The sequence below is a fragment of the Lissotriton helveticus genome, chromosome 6 (genome assembly GCF_964261635.1).
Source record: "Lissotriton helveticus chromosome 6, aLisHel1.1, whole genome shotgun sequence".
NCBI lineage: Eukaryota > Metazoa > Chordata > Amphibia > Caudata > Salamandridae > Lissotriton > Lissotriton helveticus.
The window spans coordinates 1548373464-1548394384 of record NC_136067.1 but is presented as its reverse complement, the minus strand read 5'-3'; the positions used below and the strand labels follow the sequence as shown (position 1 = coordinate 1548394384).

The window sequence follows — 20921 nt, the reverse complement described above, 5'->3', positions numbered from 1 at the left end:
TGTGTATCTCCTTTCTTTCTCATGATTCAGGCATAGGACTTTCCACAGAGGTAAAATATACCCACACCACATACATGACACTGGCATGTTTTTGAGTTTCTTTACTTTATAGTTTTCACTTTTTAAGGTCCTGATGAATCGCAGGAGATTTACCCAATTGCGAGAAACATGTTGACCATTTGTTGTTTTTCTTAGCTCGACATGGGTCACTCTACCTAACGAGGTGACACCAAGCGAGCTTGTTTTCACGATTTTAATTGTAGTAGGGGGACCACCAGAATAAAATAGTTTCCGGCACCCCTTGCTGCATTTTAACTATCACACCAGGCTCACTTGCCTTCCCGCCCACACACCCACACTTCACCATAGGGCAGTTGGATACAAAAGATCTCCGCTAAAGTGCCCCTCTTTGAGGTGTGCCCGTCGGGGATTGCACCGCCGCCCCGACGTGGAGCAACCGCCGATGATGAAGCATGACATCCTTCGGGGTGTGTGAGGCAAATACATCCAACAAAATGGATGCCCAAAGGTGTTATATTTACACCTCCGGTCACGCCAGCTTTGTCTTAGTCCTTTCTTTAACTTCCCACTTGTTGTAGGAACAGTTCAGCACCTCCTTTGTTGAATACTAATCACGGACACATGCTGTAACTGGACCTTCCACTCTTAAAAGTGGTAACTAGTGTCCGTTGATCTATTGATCACCCTCCCTCCTTTTGATAAAGAATGCCAAAGGGGAACACAGCAAACAAAGTGCTTGTGGCCGACAACAAACCGCAGGTAACATCTGTGAGCAGTCAGGATGGGAATGTGAAAGTATAGGTCATGCAAGTCTAACACTACCATCCAGTCTTGCGGGTCCAGGGCACACTGGGCTTAAGCAATAGGGCACCGGCTCTGGCCTCTAAGGAATGCCTCCGGCTGGTTCCAGAGTCGGCGTTGGATGACACCCACCCGGCTCCGTGCTGGAGTCGGTGATGAGTGTGGGGATGGCACAGCCAAAAACATCAGCAATGGAGCTGGGGCAGGTCAAGGTGGCTGGACTTGCGTTAGCTCAAATACGTCCATGGATCCAATGGGCTAGATTGCTACCATTGCCTAACCCACCGGTGGAAAACCAGTAGGGGTTCCCTCCTGATCTTGCGGTGACGAAGGGCGCACTACAGGGGACAGGCTGTCCAAATATAAGGTGCATGACCTCATAAAACTCACAAAGTTCCAATCAAGGAAATTCTGGGAGGTGCAGAGACGGACATGGGAGAGTCTGAACAGCGGAGCCATACTTCGAATGCCGATGTTCTCTCATCTTGTTGGAGGACTACAATGGACGTGGCGAAGTCCTCTCTGACTTCTTGTTCTTCTTACACTTGTGGGACTTATCTGAACAACCGGACGACTGACTGCGATGATGAGAGCTTGGAATAGCTGTGCAACCGATCCCAGGACCTTCTTCTCGACTGAGATTGAGACAGTCACTGCGTCGGGCAGCAAAGAGCTTGAGGGACTGATCCCTCAAAGCCTTAAGAGTGCATGGCACGACAATTAATGCTGGTCTTGGGGTTGTGGTCATGCTCGACACACCAGAGATACACGAGGTGTGGACCAGTCCCCAACATTTGCATGTGACAGGCGCCACAAGGCATAAAACCAGCTTTCCTTGTGGACATCCCTGCCACACCAGGCGACAATGTCTCAAAAATGTTCAATAAGTGTCGGAAATAGATCAATCAAAAAGTGACAGGGGGTAGCTCTTCTATGGATCTGCGCTGACTGGTACGTAAAGAAAACAACTTGCATCAGCGCATTGGGATGGCGCCTCTAAAGACACCACACAAGTCCCTTTTGGCGTGGATGTCGCCACGTGGAGTCAAATGACACTACCTACCAACATGCAGGTGTAGGGCTCAAGAAAATCTCTGGATCCAGTCTAGCGCCTGTGGGTAATTCTGCAGCTAGAAGACTCTAGTAGATATTCTACCTTGTTCTCAAGATATGTGATGGAGGAAACAGCACAGGTTTCAAAAGGTTTGTACTTTTGGTGCACATATTTGAATACTGTCACCACATTATCAACGTTGGACAATTCCTTGCTTCTATTATCCACAGCAGACTTATTCTTCACAATCTGTTATTCCAATTTCCCAGTGAGTCCTCTGCTTCAATTTTTCTACTTTAGAACCACCCCGTGGTTTTCTCTTGGGTTTCCATAATCATTTCTTCCCCCTGGGTGAGAGTACATCTCAACATAACTGATTTCTCTCTGTTATGCATCTGCACAATGAAAAGATGCATTTGTCTTTTGTGCTATTCTTTGGCAGTATTTATTAAGCTTGCTTACTGAAGACCATAATGTGGAAAAACTAGTGCTATTAAATAAGGTCAAAAAAGGCCGGGAAACGAAATAAGGGAAGAAAAGATAATTTCTTAAAAAGAACCCTCACTCACCCTCGTGGTGACATGCTTCATCATGGGGTTCCCGCAGGAGGGACCGAATGCCCCTCCTGCGTGCTACGACGCCTGCAATTGCGGCGGAGCAGGAAGATTATGAACATGTTTTTGTGAGGCAAAGTGTTTAGTGATAAGTGTGAATGTTAAAAGGTCACAACTGGGCCCAAAAAAACTTTAATGGTGGACTGTCGCTCGCATTAAAAACAGTGGAGACACGTGATGGTTTGTTATTAGAACCACAGTGTCCAAGTATCAATAGGTCAACATGTTTATGCTGTATAATGCATTTTTAGCTCAGCTTTCTTCAGGACCAGTGTAAAAAAATTCCCCCGGGGGTCCACACTCGCTAAGGCGTGTCCACTCCGTGGAGACAAATGTGAAAAAGAAGAAAAAAGGAAAAATTGATTCCTTATACAACTCACGGTTTTGTCCGTAGTCAATGCTCCTGCGATTAGCTTGGAGATTTACCTGTAAATCAATACACACAAATATATAATATATTTATGCTGTAAGGATCAGCCTTAATCCTCCCGGGGGTCAGGACCTCAAAGTATAGGGAGATAATCATCCCGGTTGAGAGAAGTGTGACTCGAACTAATTTCAAATCAAATCCCCTATTTTTTAAGCCTTCTTATATTAAGATAGTGCGGGGGGAATTTTAGGTACATTGCCAACCGTTAACCTTGAATTCATGATGGCAATTCGCCCGTGTGATTATCAAGGAGTCATCTGAACATTTAAAATCAATGAGAACCCCGTCATAAAAACAGGACCCGTACCCTTAGATAAGAGCCCAAGGACCCGTGGAGATAGATATCTCGTGGACTTAATTCAAAAATACTGACGCACATCACCCGTAGTACAGGCGTGCCGCATGGACTGACAGTACGGCGGATTCTTCACGCTGGGCTTATACTAGCAAAGAAAGAGTAAAATCAGGGGCCGGTTAAGTATACAACAACTCCCCAGCCCTCCTAGATACTTATTCAACTGCATGGTACACTTACTTCAGGCGCAGCGAATCGCCGCCAGTAACCTAGCTTTCTGGTCACTGCAGTCCGGATCTTACCCGTGCATAGGACGCCATTCGTTCTTAACAGGAAATACTGGGTCACGTGTGTCAAACCAGGTCATGTGATCGAGGTTGCCGTGGATCGAGACACATTATAATTTGCCAAATCATCAGTATATAATCCTGTGAGAATAAATATTAGCGAAAAGGGCAGGAGAAGACATCTCATGTCTGACATTTGTATAGTAAAACCCATCGTATATAAGGCTCGCGTAGCTACGCCAAATACTCACTTCCGGGTCCCAGAGAGATAGCGCTAGACCGCCGACCTCATTCAAAGTTAGTTGACACAACTTTATTAAACTAGTATCTGTAAGAACATTCTGCTGGTGCGCCCGTGCCTAAGTAAGCTGGTGGCATACGAGAGCAGCAAAATTAAATATTTTTTATATTTAAAACCATAAGGTCAAATTTCTGCAAAAAGCCTCCTCATTACGAGGCGCAAAATATGCAGTTCCATTAACCAACATATTTCATCAGAAAAAAAGAAAACGAATAAGGTGTTAAGATCATCTAATAACACAATTGGTCAAAAATTCGCTCTTTCATGCTCAGTCATGTATTTAAGTGATAGTAGTATTGTGTAATACCACAATTGGCCAGAATTTCGCTCACACAAGATACGCCCAGCAGTTATCTACAGCGGTTATACAGTTCCTAGGTTAAGAACCATTGGGTCGTCAGTTATGCAAGTCCTAGGTTAGGAACCCCTCAATCGTAATGGATCTATTCATATAGCAACAGAGAGCCGAATAGTAAGGGCAGGTCTTAAGAGGCGTTTAACAGGATTTTCCACTGTGGTTTGTCAGTAAGAGGCCGCTATCTTAGAATGCTCCCCCATGGGATATCATCGTTAAGACCCCCTATGTGAGTCGACAAACGATGTATCCACCTCTGCTCCTTTTCAAAAAGTCTCTTTTCTGTGCCATGTTGCAAATGTTCAATCACTGTCCAGCTGATCTGATCTGGGGAATGCCTGTTCTCTGCAAAGTGTGTGGTCATTTTGGTGTTATTCTTTCCGCATCTTATGCTGCTCCTATGTTCACAGATACGGAGTTTGACCATCCTCTTGGTCATCCCCACGTATCTCAAACCACATGGACAGGTTATCAAATACACTACGTTGCTCGTATTACAATTAGTGTGATTTCTTTGCTCCCAAACTTTGCCAGACTCCAAGTCCAATGTTTTGGAACTGGCAGTGAAAGGGCACACACTACAACTCCCGCATGGGTAGTGACCCAATACCGGGGGTAAACCCCAAGCATTTAAAACACTTCTGGGATGTGTTTGTAGCTTCTGAGGGCGTGTGTGCACAAGGGAATCTTTGAGACTCCGGGCTCTCTTATAAGAAAACAGAGGTTTCTCCCAATTAAGGTTATTAGATGTCAAAATCCTCCAATGTTTTCTAATGCTACGACTCACCATATTGGAGGCTGCATTAAAGGTGGTAACACAGGTCAAGGGGACGTCATCGATGTTATTCTTTGGGAGGTCTTCTAAAAGGGACTCGCGGTTCTAATTGCGGGCCCTTTTATAGCTCTTTGCCAGAAGATGTTTAGGGTATCCCCTGTCATATAGTTTGCATGTCAACTTATCTGATTGTTCCTTAAAATCTGTGACATCACTACAATTCCTCCTAATGCGGAGGTATTGTCCAAATGGTAGATTTTCCCTGAGCGGTTGGGGATGGAAGCTTGTGTAATGCAAAAGATTGTTCTTTGTGGTAGGTTTCGAGTAAGTCTTGGTCTCTAGTTGGTTACCTACACGTTGGATGGTAACATGGTGGCAAAATATGGGTAGTTTCAAAGTCAAACACACCACTCGATTGGGAATCTTCTGAGTTGTCCGAAGTTGTCCGAATTGTAACCGGATTTGGCCAGGGGGACATAATCCGAGCTCGAATAAGGATATACTTTCTCGTATGACCATTTTTTCAGACCCTCTATACTTGCATACCTCAAGATGTAACTATTGATGTGATCTCTCGAACTCTGGAGGCCAGCCCTTGGGATTATAGTACATCTAAATCCTTTGTCGTGGACTGTGCCAGGTTAGCCTTGAAACGAAACTTCTTTCAATATGAGAACACACTTTTTTTGCAAGCAACTGGTACATCTATGGGCAGCACATTTGCCCCTAGTGTGGCAGGGTTGCATGTGTTTGACTTTGAAACTACCCATATTTTGCCATTGTCTAACCCGTACTTTGCCAATATAATTTGATGGCAAAGATACATAGACGACGTGTTACTCATTTGGAAGGGGGACGAGGATTCACTTAGTTCCTTTTTTGTTTGGGTGAATGAGCGGGATCCACATCTTAGATTCACACATGGATTTCATCACTTTGAGGTGGTGTTTCTGGATGTTACCATCCAACGTGTAGGTAACCAACTAAAGACCAAGACTTACTCGAAACCTACCACAAAGAACAATCTTTTGCATTACACAAGCTTCCATCCTCAAACGCTCAGGGAAAATCTACCATTTGGACAATACCTCCGCATTAGGAGGAATTGTAGTGATGTCACAGATTTTAAGGAACAATCAGATAAGTTGACATGCAAACTATATGACAGGGGATACCCTAAACATCTTCTGGCAAAGAGCTATAAAAGGTCCCGCAATCAGAACCGCGAGTCCCTTTTAGAAGACCTCCCAAAGAATAACATCGATGACGTCCCCTTGACCTGTGTTACCACCTTTAATGCAGCTTCCAATATGGTGAGTCGTAGCATTAGAAAACATTGGAGGATTTTGACATCTAATAACCTTAACTGGGAGAAACCTCTGTTTTCTTATAAGAGAGCCCGGAGTCTCAAAGATTCCCTTGTGCACACACGCCCTCAGAAGCTACAAACACATCCCAGAAGTGTTTTAAATGCTTGGGGTTTACCCCCGGTATTGGGTCACTACCCATGCGGGAGTTGTAGTGTGTGCCCTTTCACTGCCAGTTCCAAAACATTGGACTTGGAGTCTGGCAAAGTTTGGGAGCAAAGAAATCACACTAATTGTAATACGAGCAACGTAGTGTATTTGATAACCTGTCCATGTGGTTTGAGATACGTGGGGATGACCAAGAGGATGGTCAAACTCCGTATCTGTGAACATAGGAGCAGCATAAGATGCGGAAAGAATAACACCAAAATGACCACACACTTTGCAGAGAACAGGCATTCCCCAGATCAGATCAGCTGGACAGTGATTGAACATTTGCAACATGGCACAGAAAAGAGACTTTTTGAAAAGGAGCAGAGGTGGATACATCGTTTGTCGACTCACATAGGGGGTCTTAACGATGATATCCCATGGGGGAGCATTCTAAGATAGCGGCCTCTTACTGACAAACCACAGTGGAAAATCCTGTTAAACGCCTCTTAAGACCTGCCCTTACTATTCGGCTCTCTGTTGCTATATGAATAGATCCATTACGATTGAGGGGTTCCTAACCTAGGACTTGCATAACTGACGACCCAATGGTTCTTAACCTAGGAACTGTATAACCGCTGTAGATAACTGCTGGGCGTATCTTGTGTGAGCGAAATTCTGGCCAATTGTGGTATTACACAATACTACTATCACTTAAATACATGACTGAGCATGAAAGAGCGAATTTTTGACCAAGTGTGTTATTAGATGATCCTAACACCTTATTCGTTTTCTTTTTTTCTGATGAAATATGTTGGTTAATGGAACTGCATATTTTGCGCCTCGTAATGAGGAGGCTTTTTTTTTTTTTTTTTTTTTTTTGGAAAAACCTTTATTGATGAACAATAAATTGTACACAGCCAGTGGCCTACAACCTGTCACGCACAGGCCGGCAGCAATTCATATGCACTGTGACTCAGAAGCGAATGGGGTCCTGAAAACAGAAATGACGAAGCAAGGCAGAGTATATTCACAGCCAACCCCCACCCACCCGTCAAGCCGGCCTCCATGAGAGGAGCGGTCAAACCATGTCTCAATGGGAATGCAAGTTGACACACTGGCGATGCACATAAATCAGCAATTCGGCATGAGGTTGCATTTTGCAGCTAAAGCATTCAAACTAACAACAAAAAAGAACAGTCCCAACTGTGATGCTCTAATCAGTGCGAAAAGGTGCACGTGTATCGAGGTGTAGGGCCTCCGGTAAGGCGGAGCAAGGGTGGGGGGTGGGGGGGGGGGAGGAGTAAGCCAAGCCCTGTACCGAATATATAGGACTCGACCCTGGTAATTTCACCCGTGTCGCTGGTAGCGCGGTAAGGCAGCAGCTGTAAGAGGGGTTAACTACCACAGGGCAGCGTTGTGGGGGATAGGGGGCACTGGGAGAGGCTGGGTATCAATGTTGAAGCCATGACCTGTACGTGTGTGTTTAGTTCCTAAATGCCATTCCACCCCATGTGAGAAGCGCTGCTACTTGCGTGGATAAGGACAATGTCTTGTAAGGCAAGGAAGGGAGGAGGAGACTAGAGGGGCCAAAGAAGCGGGGGGGGGGGGAGGGGGAGGGTCGGTCTTGAGATAGAGGTACTCCTAGGCGACAGGGTCGCCAACGGTCACTCGGGTGTCGTCCGCCTCTGGAAGTGAAAGGAGATACGAGGTCAGTGGGGCCCAGAGGTCTTTAGGGCGCGACTTCGGGGGGAGCAGTTCAGCATATGCATGCAGGTGTTCCTGCCACGTCGTCATTGTGGAAAGCCATATCTTAAATTTGGGAGCTCGGCCCCTGCCCCAACGACATGCTACATGTCTTTTAGCCAGCAGAAAGCCCAGTGCAAGGAATTTACGGTGTGTCTTAACTAAAGGGGGTAGGAGACCTAGTAATGCAATCCTAGGGCATGGTGTGAGGTCAACTCCCGCCATGTCACCCAGTGCCTTGAATATATCTGTCCAATACGAGGCCACGGCAGGACACACCCAGGCCAGGTGGAAAAAATCCGCCCCTCCAGAACTACAGCGCAGGCATCTATCGTTATCTCGTAACCCGAAGCGAAAGAGCTTAGCAGGGGTATAGTAGAGTCGGTGCAGAAATTTATAGTGCGCAAGTCTGAGTCGCGCATTGCCTGTGACCGCAGAAGTGTGCGAGCAGCTCTCTTCCCACAACTCGTCCGACAACGGTTCTCCGAGGTCACTGTCCCAGTCGTCACGCGCTCTGAGCGTCGGGGGGGATGGGGGGGCCCGGGAGCTGGCATAGAGCATAGAAACCACATGTCTCGGGGGTTCGGACTGCAGGAGAGCATGTAAAGGGGCCACAGTGTCCGGCTCCGCGGGAAAGTCAGGCGTGGCCGTCCGTACATTCTGGCGTAGGCGGGTGTACAGGAAGGAGTCCATAACCGAGGGTGCTGTGTCTTCAAAAAATTGGGTCGAGGTCCGAAATCGGCCCTCGAGATACAGGTCTCCCCAGGTGTGCATTGCATATTTCTTCAAAAGCTGACGTCCAATTTCCTCGCAGGCTACGCTCAGTCTGGGATCGTGCGCTAAGTGCATGCGCGGCGAGTAGAGAAATGTGACCTCCATCCGGGCCGCAATGCGGGTCCAGGCTCGCACAGTACACTCAACCGTGGTAGGGTCGCGCTCACCAACGCGGGCGGGAGTGTAGAGGTACCCTGACGGTTTAGCTGGCCTCATATAGCCATCTTCCACCGCTAGGTGAGCCATGAAGGGAGGGGGGGTGTAGCCAGTAGGTGGCGAAGTGCCCCTGGGCACAGTCGTAATAGAGTTGGAAATTCGGGACATCAAACCCGCCTTGGTGGAATGGTAACATCAGTGTCCTGAGATTGAGCCGCGCCTGCTTACCACCCCAAATCAGGCGGGTCAGCTGGGAATTCAGCATACGAAAAAAGTTGGCACCTGGGGAATACGGGATGTTGGTGAAGAGGTAAAGAAGCTTGGGGAGAACGACCATCTTTATAAGGGACACGCGCCCCGCCATTGAAAGGGGGAGGTGAATCCACCTAGTAATGGAGTCAGTTATCTTGTCGAGTGCAGTGCCATAATTGGCTCTGATAAGGGCTTCCCGGTCCCTGGTCACAACGATGCCCAGGTATTTTATTTCGTCTGCCTCCCACATTAGGGGGTAATCCAGCGGGAAGGGGGCGGTTTTGTCGGTCAGAGGAAAGAGGGCTGATTTAGACCAGTTGATCTGAATCCCTGATATGGCTCCAAACTTGGTTACCTCTCGTAGTAAAGGGTTAAGGTTCTCCCTCGGTCTGTCAATGTAGAGGGTCATATCGTCAGCATACAAAGCGATCAGCAACTGCCGGTCCGGGTAAATCAGGGACCGATGATTATGGTGTTGCCGGAGTTTGGCCGCTAGTGGCTCAATGGCTATCGCGAAAAGGACCGGAGAGAGCGGGCAGCCCTGTCTGGTACCTCTGTGGATCTCAAATGGGGCCGAACGAGAGCCATTCAGCAACACAGAGGCCTGGGGTCTGGAATAAAGCAGTCTAACCCACCCCAGGAAGGAGAAGGGAATCCCCATCCGTTCCAGAAGGGCAAGCAGGTAGTCCCACTCAAGGGAATCAAAAGCTTTCGTTGCGTCTAAGAAGACAGCCGCAGCCTCACACCTAGGGTTAATATCCTGTAGGACCGCTTGCAGAGTCCGTAAATTATGGGACGTCGCCCTATTGGGGACGAATCCAGCCTGGTCCGGTAGGACCAAGCGTTCCATCAGTAAATTCAGACGTGTCGCAAGCACTTTAGCCAGGATTTTCACGTCCGTATTGAGCAGCGACAGAGGTCTGTAGGAATCGCAATGCTCTGGTGGCTTCCCAGGTTTCAATAAGGAAGCTATGAGGGCCTCTCGCATCGTGAGTGGCAACTCGCCCTCTTCCAGGGCGGAATAATAGACTCTCTTCAGAATAGGGGCAAGTACGTGAATGTACGACTTATAGAAGTCTATTGGGAGCCCATCCGAGCCCGGCGATTTGCCAGATTTCATAGACATGATGGCGTCCTTGATTTCGTCAAGCTCAAGCTCGTGATGGAGAAACTTTTGCTGGGAGGTGCCGAGCCACGCGACCGCCGTGTCTTCAAGATAAGACTGCAAGTCTAGGGTCGACTGCCGGTGAGAAGCGTACAGTGCCGAATAGTGCTGCGTGAGAATTCGCAGTTGCTCCGTCGGTTCGCTTTGAGGAGTCTGCTGTTCGTCCAGAAGGGACGAGACATAGTTTCGGTACTTAATAGGTTTGACCGCAGAGGCCAACGCCCTGCCAGGCCTGTCCCCTTCTCCATAGAGGCGAGCCGTGTATGGCTTACCTAGAAAGTTGCATTCTTTTTCGGCTGCTTCAGCGTAGTCGTTAAGTTTATCCCTGAGCAGGGCCTTGGCCCGAGGGTCACGTGGGTCTCTAGTCATGTCTCGTTCGAGTAGCTGGAGTTCAGCTTCCAATTTACACAAGTCCCCTCTTAGAGATTTCAGGACTCCCCCACCCTTCGCAATACACAAGCCTCTAATCGTGACTTTGAAGGCCTCCCACACAGTGGTGAAAGACGAAACAGATTCCGTGTTGCGTTCAAAGAAGTCTAGAATGTCCTGTTCTAATTCCGTCTTGAACGCAGAGTCCGTAAGATGGGCAGGGTTAAGGCGCCAACTCAGGTAGGGGGAGACAGTGACAGGTATGCGCATGGTAAGGAGGACAGGCGAGTGGTCAGAGAAAGTTCTGGCCAGGTGAAGCGCATCCTCCAGCCAAGGCAGAAGGCCAGCCGAGAGGAACACATAATCTAGACGGGCCCATGTAGAGTGGATCGCCGAGTGGTGGGTGCCTTGAGTGAGAGTGGGGTGGAGGTGCCTCCAGGCGTCTATATAGTGATGGTCCCGGATAAGTCCGGACAGTGTGCGTTGGGAATGGGTGTAGTGTAGAGCCTGAGGGTGGGACCTGTCGAGGTTAGGTGTCAAGGACGTGTTGAAGTCCCCTCCTAATATGACATGATTAATACCCAGGGTTTGGATCCTGCCCCACAAGGTAAGGAGCGACGAGGTATCGTCTGTGTTAGGGCCGTAATAACATGCAAGAAGGATTGAATGGGAGTAGAGCATCCCCCACACCATGCAATATCGCCCACCCGAGTCCGATTCGGTGCCAGCTGGTATGAAGCGAATCCCCCGCCTAACCAGGATAGTAACCCCCCTGGCATAGTTAGAGTAGGAGGAGAAAACTCTGCTGGAGGCCCACCTAGAAGCAAACAAAGGGGAGCTGTCTGGCCGTAAATGCGTTTCCTGCAGCATGGCGATGGATACCCCATGTCGATCTAGGTAACCTAATATTTGCCGCTTCTTGCGCGGGTCGTTGAGCCCCCTGACATTCCATGTCATGAGGCAAAATTGTTGCATCGAGTTTGGTTGCCTCACGTCCCCCATTCCGCCAAGTGTAACCGTGTACAGCTAAATATGACCCGAAGGCGGGCAGCCACAGTGTAAAAGATAGTAAGTAGGCAATCTCGCTCACCCACCCCACCCGCCAGTCCACCCCCACAACAGCCCCAAATGTGCACATCAGTAACATTGTAAATCAAGAGCATCATCCCACCCACAACGGCCACCCCAACTTGCCGTGTAGTACTGTCCCTCCCTCCCACCCAAAAACATACCCAACCTTTAACTAAGGCCGAACAGTCGGCTTCAGAAACCTCAGCCAATAGGGGAGAGGTACCATGGGGAATACCCATTGGGGGGTCCGAGCTAGGGGCTACAGACCTGCCAACCACCTCCCTACTCTCACCCGCTTACAACCAGGTCTCCCTAGTTAGCTCAACGGGACGGAGGTGGTCTAGTGAGCACACAGAGATCATACAGTCCAGCCATAAATGTAGTAAAGCATAGATCTCACCACAGTTCTTTAGTGTCCAGTGCTGCGGGATCCTATCAAGGTGGTACAAGCGACTTGTGGGCCACCATGCATTGTCAGTCCTGCTGTGACAGCGGGGAGGCCGATCTAGAACGTCTGCGGGTGAATTCCTCCCCGTGTTGGGTCTTCTTGCAGTGTTTAAGGTAGTCCTCGGCCTGCTGCGGGTTCTGGAAGAAGTGGTGTTTACCTTGATGAAAGATTTTTAGTTTCGCCGGGTACAGCATGGCGTAAGAGATATCTTGTGACTGCAGTTTCTTCTTCACTCCCGCAAATTTGCGCCTGGCTTCCTGGACAGTCGGAGTGAAATCCGGGAAGAAGGAGAGCGTCGTGTTTTCATAAGGCACAGTTTTCATTTCCCTCGCCCGGCGCAGGACCGCATCCCGGTCTCTATAGTTGAGAAAGCGTGCTATTATGGGCCGGGGAGGGAGGCCCGGGGGAGGAGGGGCAGCCAGGGAGCGATGGGCACGCTCTACTATGAGATGAGGGGAGAAGGATTCCTTACCAAAGAGGTCTGTGACGAGGTTTTCGACAAACACCTCCATCTTCCCGGTGTTGGTGGACTCCGCAAGGCCCAAAATTCGGACGTTGTTCCGGCGCGATCTCGCTTCTAAGTCCTCGTTCTTGTCCGCTATCAGTTTGAGCAGTTTGTCCATGTTTGTGAGTTGGCGATGCGAGGAAGTGGCATTGTCCTCCAAACCTGAGATCCTTTCCTCCGCCTCCTGAAGCCGTGTATCGTGGAGTTCGAGTTTCGTTACCACGCTGTCCATTCGGGTATTGATGGTATCGATCTTGGAGTCAATGGACGAGAGGCTTTGCCTCATACCCAGCAGGAGAGTCTTCCAGTCCTCCTCAGGGGGGGGGGCCGATGCAGAGGGACTCCCCTCCACCCCCAGCGTCGCCTTGGGAGTTTTTCTCGATTCGAATGGGATTTTCGACTGCCTGGCATCGTTGCGACCCATGGTCCGAAGAGGCGTCCGGGACGCAGCAGCAGAGATGGCCGCCAGCCCTCCAAGGAGAGGGGTTGCAGATGTGGGTGAGCTGAGCCCCGCAAAGTCAGCGCAGACAGTGACGGGTATGGACCGCAGGCGTCGAGGGAGTAAAGAAGAGTGCCACCCTTAGACTGCCAGGGCGAGCGTAAGAGATGGGAAGCTGGTACTTAAAGGCGCCTCTGCCCGTCTGAAAATCCGCGCCTGAAATAAGTTCCCCCAAGCTGGCTGCGCTCGGCTGAAGAGGCGGAAAGATGGCGGGTGAGGAGAGAAACCCCGCAGAGCAAGCACCGGCCCGAAGGATGAGCAGGAGGCTCCCGTGGTGTGCAGATGAGGAGCGCAGGGGACCGGTCTGACAGCCGATGGGGCGTCTGCTCAGGGAAGCGAGTCAGCAAAGCGCGTCTTGTCACCCCACTCAGGGCCGGCAGGGACCAGCAGCTGTGTCTCCCTCGCACCTCGCCTGTGGCTCCACTAGCAGGCAGCAGGACGTCAGGGGGCACGGGAGTCCAGCAGATGTCTTGACCTTTATGGACAGCAAGCGTCAAGGGAGTGAAGAAGAGAGCTCCCCGTGTAGCGCCAGGGCGAGCACTAGGTACGGGAATCCGGTACTGAGAGGCGTCACTGCCCGTCAGAAAATCCGCACCATAATCAGTTCCGACCCAAGATGTCCGCGCCTAGCTGATGCGGCGGGAAGATGGCGGGTGAGGGGGGAAGCCACGCAAAGTCAGTGCCAGCTCGCCAGGTGCAGCAGGGGATTCCCACGACGTGCAGAGGGGGGTGCGCAGGGGACAGGCTTAGCAGCCGACAGGACGTGTTCCCAGGCGGACGGCTCCGCAAGGCGAGTCTCGTCCCCCCACGCTAGGCCGGCAGCGATCAGCGGCTGTGTGTCCCCCGTACCTCGCTTGTGGCTCCACCCTCAGGCAGCAGGACGTCGGGAGGTACAGGAGTCCGGCAGGGTTCAGGCGCACCGCCCGGTCAGTGTACGCTCGCACTGACAGCTCCGAGGCAGAAGGCGGGCTCTCAGTCCGCTGCAGGAATAGGGGGAGGGGCCCGCCTGACCAGGCCGCGAAGCCCCGGACTGCCGCAGCTGGAATACCCCGAGCAGGCAAGGGGACGGGTGAGCATGAGGAGCCGCAGACACCTTCTAGGCCGGGTAGAGCCGGCTCCGGGAGCTTGGCGCGTGTCACACAGACACCGGAGCAGTCCCCGCAATGAGGGGGTGAAGTTGCCGGTGAGCAGGAGAAGCTAGGGCTGGTCAGGATGGCGTGAAGGATAGCAATGTGGCTCGACTGGGCAAGAGCCTCACGTCAGTGCGGCCATCTTGGTCCGGCGCCACCTAGCGCCCCCATGAGGAGGCTTTTTGCAGAAATTTGACCTTATGGTTTTTAAATATAAAAATATTTAATTTTGCTGCTCTCGTATGCCACCAGCTTACTTAGGCACGGGCGCACCAGCAGAATGTTCTTACAGATACTAGTTTAATAAAGTTCTGTCAACTAACTTTGAATGAGGTCGGCGGTCTAGCGCTATCTCTCTGGGACCCGGAAGTGAGTATTTGGCGTAGCTACGCGAGCCTTATATACGATGGGTTTTACTATACAAATGTCAGACATGAGATGTCTTCTCCTGCCCTTTTCGCTAATATTTATTCTCACAGGATTATATACTGATGATTTGGCAAATTATAATGTGTCTCGATCCACGGCAACCTCGATCAAGTGACCTGGTTTGACACACGTGACCCAGTATTTCCTGTTAAGAACGAATGGCGTCCTTTGCACGGGTAAGATCCGGACTGCAGTGACCAGAAAGCTAGGTTACTGGCGGCGAGTCGCTGCGCCTGAAGTAAGTGTACCATGCAGTTGAATAAGTATCTAGGAGGGCTGGGGAGTTGTTGTAAACTTAACCGGCCCCTGATTTTACTCTTTCTTTGCTAGTATAAGCACAGCGTGAAGAATCCACCGTACTGTCAGTCCATGCGGCACGCCTGTACTACAGGTGATGTGAGTCAGTATTTTTTAATTAAGTCCACGAGATATCTATCTCCACGGGTCCTTGGGCTCTTATCTAAGGGTACGGGTACCGTTTTTATGACGGGGTTCTCATTGATTTTAAATGTTCAGATGACTCCTTGATAATCACACGGGCGAATTGCCATCATGAATTCAAGGTTAACGGTTGGCAATGTACCAAAAATTTCCCCCCCGCACTATCTTAATATAAGAAGGCTTAAAAAATAGGGGATTTGATTTGAAATTAGTTCGAGTCACACTTCTCTCAACCGGGATGATTATCTCCCTATACTTTGAGGTCCTGACCCCCGGGAGGATTAAGGCTGATCCTTACAGCATAAATATATAATATATTTGTGTGTATTGATTTACAGGTAAATCTTCAAGCTAATCGCAGGAGCATTGACTACGGACAAAACCATGAGTTGTATAAGGAATCAATTTTTCCTTTTTTCTTCTTTTTCACATTTGTCTCCACGGAGTGGACACGCCTTAGCGAATGTGGACCCTCGGGGGAATTTTTTTACACTGGTCCTGAAGAAAGCTGAGCTAAAAATGCATTATACAGCAGAAACATGTTGACCTATTGATACTTGGACACTGTGGTTCTAATAACAAACCATCACGTGTCTCCACTGTTTTTAATGCGAGCGACTGGTCCACCATTAACGTTTTTTTGGGCCCAGTTGTGACCTTTTAACATTCACACTTATCACTAAACACTTTGCCTCACAAAAACAGGTTCATAATCTTCCTGCTCCGCTGCAATTGCAGGCGTCGTAGCACGCAGGAGGGGCATTCGGTCCCTCCTGCGGGAACCCCATGATGAAGCATGTCACCACTAGGGTGAGTGAGGGTTCTTTTTAAGAAATGATCTTTTCTTCCCTTATTTCGTTTCCCGGCCTTTTTTGACCTTATTTAATAGCACTAGTTTTTCCACATTATGGTCTTCAGTAAGTAGGGATATTGTCACTTGTGTACTCTTAGTCTATCCCAATAGGCACTCTCGTGTTGTTGTAACATAATACAAAATAGGGGTTGGAGAGTGTCCTCCTAGACCCTGTCTCTCCTGTTGTTGATATTTAAGTATTTATTAAGCACAATTGTTTTTATTAGAACTTTCTGGGGCATTGTATTGCAGGCCCAGCATGGGAGGATCCCCTGTTCAAGAAGCAGGCCATCTTACTCAGCCTACCATTAGCTCCAGAGACATCCAGATAAGCATATGGACCCAGACTTCAAAACCAAACCCACCTATTTCCGTTGTCAAATATTTGGGGGTTGCAGCACCATAGTCTGATCTGATGTAACTCGCCAATCTCAACCCATGCTCTCCTTGGTGTCACTAGTGTTCTCAGAACAACTGTAAAACAGTTTCAATTCCAGTAATATCAGTGGGTTCAGTATCATGCCCTCCTCAAGTCACAGTATGTCCCGCTCGCCACCCTCCCAATTTCAAGAGAAAATGTGGAAGAATTTTTAAAAACTGACTGGGAAGGTTGCACTCGTCTACACTGAAAAACAACATTAATTCTACAGGGGAAGAAAGAAAAATAAATGTATTTTCGGTTGATTTTGTTTTTCTGACAATGACTGGTAAATTTGGAAGGGAATAAAAAAAATAGACGTCAGTTACTTTTCACGACTTGCGACACCAGAAGCGTGGAGCCACGAAGTACACAGACAACTGATGTGGAAAACTGGGTCCTAAAAAGGGAAAGCCCTGTCCCTAGAAATCCGTTCGCAGGGAGGGGAGGATGGGTAGGTCTGTAAGGAAACTGCGGCTAGTCTCTCTCCCAAATAAGGCGTTACCGAAGGCAAGTAACTTGTTCATCAAATAGAGACTTTTAGCCATAGATTCCTTTCCTTAAGAATAGATACCCAAGCAATAGCTCCTTTGAGGTGGGTATGCAGAACAATTTCACACGAGAAAGTCCTGCAGGACTGAACAGGCAAAGTGCCCATCCCTACAGACTTGATTGTCCAAAAAGCAGTGTTTGGTAAATGTGTGCAGGGAAGCTCACATTGCTGCCTGGCAGATGCCTAGGACTGGAGCTCTGCAAGCTAACACTGTTGGTGCAGCTTTAGGTCTGGTGGAATGAGCAGCAAATCCCCAGGGGGTTGCTATAAGAGGATGAACTTCAGGGGCCTGAAATACTTGGGACTACCGCAACCAGAATTCCCTGCGTGTAGAGGGCGGAACTATGTGGGCAGAGACAGGCAATACCTGAAGGAAAAGACACACCCACCTTTCCTGACTCCCCACAGCGAGGCCCAGAGTCGGAGGTGGGAGGAGCTGAACCCGGAAACGCCACGGCTACACCTGTAAAAATGGGACAACCACAGGAGGAGGGGTCTTTGACCTGCGGGAGGAGTCGATCGCAGAAGAACAGCGAAGCGTGGAGCAGGACGCCGAGAGTGAGGAGCGAGACCCGGAGCAGGACACCGAGAGCAAGGACCGAGACACGGAGCAGAACGCAGGGAGTGAGGACAATGACCAAAGCGGCGAAGAGGCAGAGGAGACCGACAACCACTGGACGGAAGAGTGGTGGCGTCCACCGGAAGAAGCTGAAGAGCGTCCGCAACTCAGGCGAAGCCGGTGAGTGACGCTGGTTCAGGGTAGAGTCGGTTGGTACTGCTGTGGGAGGTGGGTGGAGAGGGGAACAAGGGCTAATTTGAAGCAGGGGGAGCACAAGGGCATTGCTGTTGTAAAGCGCTAATCGGTCTAGTCACCACTATCTTGACCCTGACCCCCTTTAGTCCTCACCCTAAGCCCTGACAACCCGATAATTTCCCTAGTTATTTACTTTCTCAAAACCCCATTCTTTTGGGCTAAATCTTACCCCAGTCACAGTCCATTATCTCCTTAGGCACTACCGGGTGTAGGTGATGGATTAGTACCTGTGTCACAGTAAACCGACAGGCTCCCTTTCTCTCCTCTTGGCGAGCCTCCGGGTGAAGCTAGCACAACAGACGAGCCAGATCCACAACCCATCTCCATCCAACCTGAAGAAGGAGGACCGGAACAGGCGTCTATATCCATCCACCCTGAGAGAGAGAAGACCAACCCAGAGGAAGAGACTTACAACTCTGTTACCAAACTGAAAACTGTGAATACTGACAATAAAGTATCAACTGTTCGACAATACATTCAGCCTCCACGTCTGTATATCCGCCCTGCATTTCCACTGTTGCTTTTTAGCAAGTGCGTGCAGATTTTGATAAAGAGTACGATTGACCATAAGATGGTCCTTTTATGTACGGCCCATCCCTTTTTCGCTCCAACATACCCCACGAAGAGTTGGTCGTCCTCCCGGAACGCTCGTGTGAGATCAAGGTAGAATGACAATGCTTTTCTTTGGTCGAGATGGTAAAGTCACTCCTCTTCTTTGGAGGGCTGAGGCAGAGCGTAAAAAGTAGGCATAGTAATGGCCTAGCCTACATTAAATGGAGTGACCACTTTTGGAAGAAAGGAAGCTCTCGTACGAAGCATCTGTTTGCCTGGGTAGATGTTAAGATAAGGAGCCCTGGATTACAAAGCCTGACGCTCATTGAATCCGTGCCAGCAGATGGCCGTCCTGATGGTAAGGAATCTGAGTGGACAATTGTGCAAAGGCTCTCAGGGAGTGCACATAAGGAAAGTGAGGACGAGACTGAGGTCCCATCGGGGCATGATAAAAAGAGAAGGTGGAATCAAATGTTGTACACCTTTCAAAAAACAATTTACAATAGAGGATTTGAAGAGGGTTTTCTGATCAGGCAACCACATAAAATTTGAAATGGTGGAGAGATACCCCCTCAGAGTGACCAGAGCAGAGCCATGCAGGGCAATGGAAAGGAACAACAGGAGAACCTGAGAAAGGGGGGCAGAAAGGGGATCAATTTGTCTTTCTGTACACCATGCGACAAATTTTGCCCAATGGGAGGCGTGAAAAGTCTTGGAGAAGGAAAGCCTGGATGCCAAGATAACATCATAGACTTCGGTAGAAAGGTCAAAAGCTGTCAACTGTTGCTGCTTAATCTCCACGCAAGTAAGCAGGGCGTTGACAAGTTCGGGTGGAAACCCTCCCAAGCTGCTACAACAGAAGATCCTCCCAAAGGGGCAGTCTGATCGGAGGACCGATAGCCATGCTCACCAGCTCGAGATACCAGACTCTCCGTGCCCAATCGGATCCGCATGGATGACTTGATCCCGGTCATTCCTGACCCTATTGAGAACTCTGGGCAGAAGTGGTATGGGCAGAAAGGTGTACAGGAGGCCTGAGCCTCACTCAAGATGAAAAGCGTCTCCGAATGAGAGTCACTTTGGAAACTCCAGTGCGCAAAGCTGCTGACACTGCGCATTCTCTGCAGAGGTAAACCGATCTAACCAAGGCTCACCCTACTGAAGAAAGAGACCTTGCACCACTTCCAGATAGAGATGCCTTTCTTAATCCGCAAGGCATCTGCAGCTGAGCTCGTACTCTCTGGCGTTCAGAGAGGCTGCCAGATATTAAACCACCAGGGGTAGCCTTGCTGTTCTAGCCATGTTCAGAGATGCAGGACCTCTTGACAAAAGTCCACAAACCCACTCCGCCCTGTTTGCTGCAGAACCGCATGGTGGTGGTGTTGTTCTTGAACACTCGCACTAGCCCTCCTTGGATGGAGGATTAAAAGGCCTTTAATGCCATTCGGATCACTCAGAGCTCAATCAGGTTGATGAGGAGTCTGGATTCCGTCAGAGACCAGAGTCCTCTGATCTGCACCTTTCCCAGATGGCCGCCTCATCCCAGGGGTGAAACGTCTGTCACTACTGTGAGATCTGGTTAGGGAAGGGAGATGGGTCTGCCGCTAACCAAATCGGGTTCATCTACCACCACTGCAGATCTTTCGGAGATCCCTCTGAGATCTGGACCACGTTGGAGAGATTCCCATGATGATGTGCCCACTGGAACTTTATGTCCGACTGCAGAGCGTGCATATGCCAACAGGCATGTGTCACTAGCAGGATTCTGGAGGCCACACAGTCTGTCTCACGGAAATCCAGGAAAGAGGCTGAAACAATGGTATCATAGCATGAATATCCTTTACTCACCATTCAGGAGGATAGGCCTGAAACTGAACTGTGTCCAGAACAGCTCAGATGAAAGGGATCTTCTGAGAGCGAATCAGGTGTGCCGTCCGCACATTGATAGAAAAGCCCAGTGACTGTAGAAGGTCTATCATAGTCTGGAGGTGAGAGATGACAGCCTGGGTTGAGCCTACCCTCAAAAGCCAGTTGTCTAGATAGAGGAAGACTGGCATCCCTGATCTCTGCAGATGAGCTGCAACCACCTCCATTGCCTTGGTGAACACCCGAGGTGTGTTGGTGAGGCCACAGGGAAGCAAATCAAACTGAAAGTGCTTGTGGCCCACCATGTACCACAGGTAACGCCTGTGGGCAGGCAGGATGGGAATATGGAAATATGTGCCCTGCAAGTCTAATGCCACCATCTAGGCTACTGGGTCAAGGCAGATAGGACCTGACCAAGAGTGAGCATTTCAAACTTCTCCATCTTGAAGAAGAGGTTAAAAAAGTGCAGGTCTAGGACAGGAAGAAGGCC

At 49.5% G+C, this 20921-nt stretch overlaps 1 protein-coding gene across 5 annotated transcripts in view; it reads right to left on the bottom strand.

Moving 5' to 3' along the window:
* RALGAPA2 (Ral GTPase activating protein catalytic subunit alpha 2) overlaps positions 1-20921 on the bottom strand; it is a 1907250-nt gene that overhangs the window by 807777 nt on the left and 1078552 nt on the right. The gene's annotated exons all lie outside the window — the stretch shown is intronic.